Source organism: Macadamia integrifolia, chromosome 3 (genome assembly GCF_013358625.1).
Source record: "Macadamia integrifolia cultivar HAES 741 chromosome 3, SCU_Mint_v3, whole genome shotgun sequence".
Taxonomy (NCBI): domain Eukaryota; kingdom Viridiplantae; phylum Streptophyta; class Magnoliopsida; order Proteales; family Proteaceae; genus Macadamia; species Macadamia integrifolia.
The window spans coordinates 20,060,116-20,066,115 of record NC_056559.1 but is presented as its reverse complement, the minus strand read 5'-3'; the positions used below and the strand labels follow the sequence as shown (position 1 = coordinate 20,066,115).

General features: G+C 38.7%; 1 protein-coding gene across 1 annotated transcript in view; it reads right to left on the bottom strand.

Moving 5' to 3' along the window:
* Positions 1-6,000, bottom strand: part of LOC122074223 — a 93,336-nt gene that overhangs the window by 43,309 nt on the left and 44,027 nt on the right. The window lies entirely within an intron of this gene.

Genomic DNA, 6,000 nt, shown 5'->3' with positions numbered 1-6,000 from the left:
AGAGGAGAGGAATTAATGATAGGGAGATACCTCAAATACTAACTTAAAATAGCTAGTTTTAATAATAAATAAAGGAGAAATAGAGGATGATATTGCACGTAGAATTAGAGCAAGGTGGCTGAAGTGGAGAGGTGCTTCTAGAGTGTTGTGTGATCTACACATTTCGCTAAAACTCATCAAATTGTCCACAGGTACATAAACTGCTTGAATAAATGTTATGGATCCTTCTTTGGTAGAAGTAATTCTTTCTTGGAAAGAGCCTGTTTCTGTACTAAGACTCTAAGAGTAGAATGATAACCCACAGCAGAAAGCACTCTACCTAATAAAGCGAATGCTTCGGAACCTACTTGGAGGATCTCCATTCTCCCCTTCCGTTTCCCATGTCTTTGACGCATTCCAAACTTCCACGATGCATTCCGCATTTCATCATAAGATGATTTCACAATGTATAAATATAATAATAATAATAATAATAATAATAATAATAATAATAATCATAATAATAATAAATACTCTAACTGAGAAGAATGTTGAGATAGATGAGTGGTACATCTAAAAAAAGATAAAATAAAGAGCATATTAGAAGCAATAAAGGACTAGCGTTGATACATGATAAGTTGAGAAAAGTTGCTTGATGTAGAATGGTCATGTGCAACAAAAAACTATAAATGCACTGGTAAGGAAGAGTGATATGATTCGAATTACAGAGCTAAACAAACAATAGGCAGATAAAAAATGAAATTGAGAGAAGTGGTGAAAAAAGACATCCATAAATTAGGATTGACAATCAAGTATGGCTTTGAATAGACTTGAAAGGAGAAGGCTCGAAACCAAGATATTTCGCAAAACTGTATTTTAGGCCCTCTAAACATAGTGGAATGCTTAGATTGTAAAAGGGGAAAAAAACACACAAAAACCGTTAGTTTGACTTCAGAACTAATTTGGTAGTATACGTTTTACGTTGTTGTATATATTCTTTAATATGGCCTATTCCACACAACATCGAATCTTAACAAAACTTCTACAAATGCAGCAATCACTTCCCATGTGTTCCACTATTGTCCAACTACTTGTTCCCATAGTTATCATGGCAATGCCTAGGCGTCGCCAAGGAGGCGATTTGGCGTCCTGGCGGAAAAAGAAGTTCATGGCAGTGCTACAATTTATGTGACTTACAAATGGCGGTCACCATTGGCTGATAGGAATCGCCATGGCACCACCATGGACGCCAGGTCACTCCTGATTCACTAGGCGGTTGATTTTTTGTAAAATGCAGGGTGATTTTGATAGGGCTATGTTGATTTTTGATGATTTGATGTTGCTTAATGTTGGTTTTATATGTTATAGGCTATATATTGTAGGTTTGTAGCATGTTAAATAACTTTAGAAAATAGGGAAAATAAAAAATGACACATAGGCAATTTGACAGCCATGGCAACGCCATAATGGGCGATTCATTGCCAAATCGATTAGCCACCCCTCCACCGCCTTGAATCGATTTGACGCCGTGACAACTATGCTTATTCCACATTTGTATGGGAGTGAATTGGCAAAAAATCACAAAATAAACAAGTTTCCACAAACCTTAAAGTCGAAACTAGAGAAACCAATGAAATGGACTATAGATTTTATATATTAAAGGTCAAAAATGATACCAAAACCACACATATCATAGAAATTTGGTAAAAAAAAATCAAAATTTCAAACCAAAACCTTGCACTTCTCACATTTTGCATGGAGTTTCATTTCAACATCTTGCAAAACTGAAATATTTCAAGCTTTCATAAAATTTCGGCAAAACCTTAGCATTGGATTCAAGTAACTGACCCCATTTAGTTGGGATAAAGACTAAGTTGAGTTGAGGATTTCATATTTTGGAATCTCAACCCAATATCATGTTCGTCGTGAATTTCAAGGTCTGCAAAGCACTAACAGATTGGCTAGCAACAAATAAAGTTAGTTTGACCAAGCTCTGTTTTAGATTCTGGTTTCATCTTTGTCAAATAATGTACTATACCACAAGGGTATTTGTGTCAAATCCCTGCGGAACCATTGGTTGGCGACAGTCTGCTTGTGTTAAGTAATCACAATAGGAGATATTCCTATCATGATGGGTCTTAGTTGTTTAGCTAGTTAAGATGATTTAGGATTTTTTGTTTCCTGATTTAGAATTGTATTTTGAGTAGGTGTCCTGCACTGATATTATAAGTAACAAGCAACCCACGATAGTCATTCTATTCTGAACTATTCAGCAACATTCTCTCCTTATTCCATTGTCTATCAATCTATCTGTTCTTCTTGTCTGGATCCCTGGTGAGTGCTTGGTTCATCTTTCATTACAATCTTTATATTAGTCTGCCCCCAAAAAAGTATCTCAACCATAGTTAGCAAAAACGAGAATGGCAAAAAAAGGGAAGGTAAAAGCTTTAAAAAGTAAAAAACTCCAAACGGTACGGTAAAAAAAAAGGAAACGGCAAAACATGGACTGTACGGGTTTTAAACGTGTAGTTTCAAAAATAAAAAGAAAAAAACAAAAATGATGTCATCACATAACGAAGGAGTGGTAGATGAACCACCTGAGGAAGTTCCTGGTGTGGGAGCACTAAAGGATACTGTATCAATAGTCAATACTATAGTCAGACACTGCATGATTGGCTAACTGGTGTGCACATTCTGCTGGCCGTGCTTGGCCCAACAAGTCTCAAAAGTGTGATAAGGCTTGCCACAATAAGAACACTGCCGATCAGTCTTCTATCCACCAGAACCATGGCCACCAGACATGTGGCCTCCCCCTGAACCACGGCCTTTGCCTCGGCAACAACCTCGACCAGTAGTAAACGCAGAACGGTCCTTACTGGAGGAATCAGATTTTAAAGGAGAAACAACACGCAGAAGGCGAGAATGGGTATCAGCAAGTGTAGGATGTTTTCTTACTTATAATTACAGTGTCCAAAGCTGTGCACATCTAAATTGAAATAACAGTTTCTGCATGTTTCCTCGATTCCCAGTCACCGACGGTTTCTGCTGGTCCACTTTTTTTGGCTGTTTTGACTTTCCACTTATCAGTCCACGATTTTTAGATTGTTATTTGACATTATGTCTATCTCCTCTTACTGTTATATCTAGGGGTGTCAATCCTGAGCACGCACCGGTAGGCCCGACCCAGCCCGACCCGCTTAAGGCCTGACCTAGACTGGCCCATTTAATAAAAGTGTCAGGCTTAAGCCCGGCCCGTTTATTAAACAGGCATTCACAGTGCAGAGTAGTAGCCGGTCAGGCGCCCGACCAGCCCGACTCACTTAACTAGCCCCGTAGAACCAACTCAATTAGCCCGACCAACCCAACCCCCTTTAGAAATGCTTAAATGGAATATAGAATAGCTAGGACTAAATAGTAATTTTATATGAGAAAAAACCCTAAACGCCCAGAGAAGCAAAGAACCCTAGAAGTCACTCACCAGAGCCGCTTCCCTCTTCCCTCTTCCCTCTTCCCTCTTCCCTCTTCCCTCTTCCCTCATCCATCTTCTCTAGTCGTCACATGCCACTGGTAGCCGTTGGTCGCCAGTGCCTTCTTCCATCTAGTCGTTGCATGCCGCTGGTGGCCGCTGGGCGCCGGTGCCCTCTTCCCTCACCTACCCTTGCTACCGCTGCTAGCCGGTACCCTGCGAGCCGTTGCTAGCCGCTACCCTCTTCCTTCTAAGCGCCGCCACCCTCTTCCTCCACCGCTTGTTTTCAGGTATGTTTAGTTTTTTTTCCCTCTTTTTTTGCTATGGTTTTTGTTTCATCTTCAAGAACTTGGAATAGCTTCCCATTTTCCCCCATTAATTTTTTCCGCTTTCCTTGGGATCCCTTCTTCAGAACTTCGAACCTATTTCGTTGCTGAGTATTAAACTTTGAACTATTTAGTTTCTCTTGTTTCAGGTATGTTTATACTTAGTTTCAATTGGGTTATGCGAATACATTCTAATTTGAGTTCAATGAGGACCTTTGTTTATAGTCTTCTATGTGTTTGTGTGTGTGTAGTATTTCTCTAATCAGATTCCTTTCAAGCCTATTAATTTCCACCCTATATAGGCACTTGGCTGTGGGGGTTGTGACTTTGGCTATGGAGACCCAATTTGGAAATGATGAACAGATTGATGAAGATAGAATTGAAGAGCCTCCAAGTTGAGATACAACACTTTTTTTCCCCCTATAAAATTGTTTTTATTGTCTACATTTGTATTTGTGGAAAACAAAAATCTAACTCTAGAGATGTGCATTTGGCAAAAACTGATTTATAGTATTCCGCGTATAAAGCCGTCCCTAATATTTTCTTGTCTATATCAGAAATTCAGTTATGAATTCGTTGATCAGAATAATGGTGAACATGTAAATTCAAGTTATCAATGAAGGTCTAGTCATTACCATAAACTTGTGCTTCCAACTGAAATTGTTAGATTGATTGTGAAGCTGCTCATCACCTGATAAAACTTAGAAGCCCCTTGTTAACTGCAGGATATGGTTCCGGAATTGTCAATTGTGAATGTTATCCTCCATTTAATCCGCTTAAAAACTGATTTTAGAGTAGGCCCGTTTAGAGCCCGTTTAGAATTAAATAGGTCCATAGCCTGTATAAGGCCCGTTTAAGCTAGCCCGATTAAAGCCCGACACCAACCGGCCCGTTTACAAACCGTATTGTGCCCCCCAAAACCCAGGCCCATTTAAGTAAACGGGCATTCATGGTACAGGGATTTCACACCGTCAGGCCCGGTTAGGCCCAACTGAGACTGGCCCGGCCCGTCCGATTGACACCCCTAGTTATATCTACTGTTTTGCAGGTCTGATGCAAAGTTTCTGTTTACTTTCTAATTCTGGCTGCAGGGATTAATTGGTATTCTGGACAATCCAACCCTTGGATTGATCCCTTGTTTTAGCATGATGTTCTTCCCCGTTTCTACTTTGTGTGTCTTTAACTTGAATCTGTTGATTTTTAAGCTGTGCCAGTTTTTTTCTAGTTATAAGTTCTGTTATTTGCCAAGTTTCTATTTGTTACACCTCATTACAAGAGATCCAACCCTTGGATCAGTTTGATTTTCAGAGGGACTTACTACCATGTGAAGAGGGCTACTCAATCCAAATATCAGCCCTATCCGACCATTGGATCTTGGTTTATTAAATTCTCTAATTCTGCCATATTGTATGCTATTTTGGGATTGCTGGGTTTCTGTCATGTGGACATTGTATTATATTAACCTCATCTTATATACCCTAGAGAATATCAGAAAGGATAGCCAAAATGTGCAATATTTTGACCAAAATTCACCTTTGAGAGCACTCCTCATCTCTTGACCTGCTCTGGTTAATTCAAGGTTTAAGATCTCGATGATGCAGTATCTTCACCAAACTAGGCTTGTTTTATTAGGAATAAGAAGCCTAGGGTTGGGTTCCATATATTTGGGCCTTTGATCCCATGTAATTTGAGTGTAATAGGCCACTTTTATGGGACTAAACTAGGGGTATTATGATTGCATACGGGATTAACTAGTTTGTTTCCTTTTTCACAGTTTCCATTTTAGTTGGGTTCAATTTTAGTTGTTAATCTTTGTTATTTCTTAGGGGTTAAGTTATTAGTTGAGTCAAGTCATTAGTTTTCCTTTTTAGTTTGTTTCTATTTTCCGTTTTTAGAAACTTATGTGATTGGCAACTTTTATGGGCCTAAACTAGGGTTCTAAGGTTGCATACGGGATTACTCGTTTTAGTAGGAATTTTTCGTTAGTTTCCTTTTCAGATGGGGTTATTTAGTTTCTAATTTCAATACCTAATTAGTTTCTAATTTCAGTACCTAGTTAGTTTCTAATTTCTTATTTCCTAGTTTCTATTTTTAATTTTAGTAACTAGAGGTTTTGTGTTTATTTAGTTTCATATTTCAGTTTTGGAAACTAAAGGTAGTTTCTAATTCTTGTAATCACCCCATCATTATTATAAATAAAGGAGAAGGGCTCCCACAATGCCCACGATT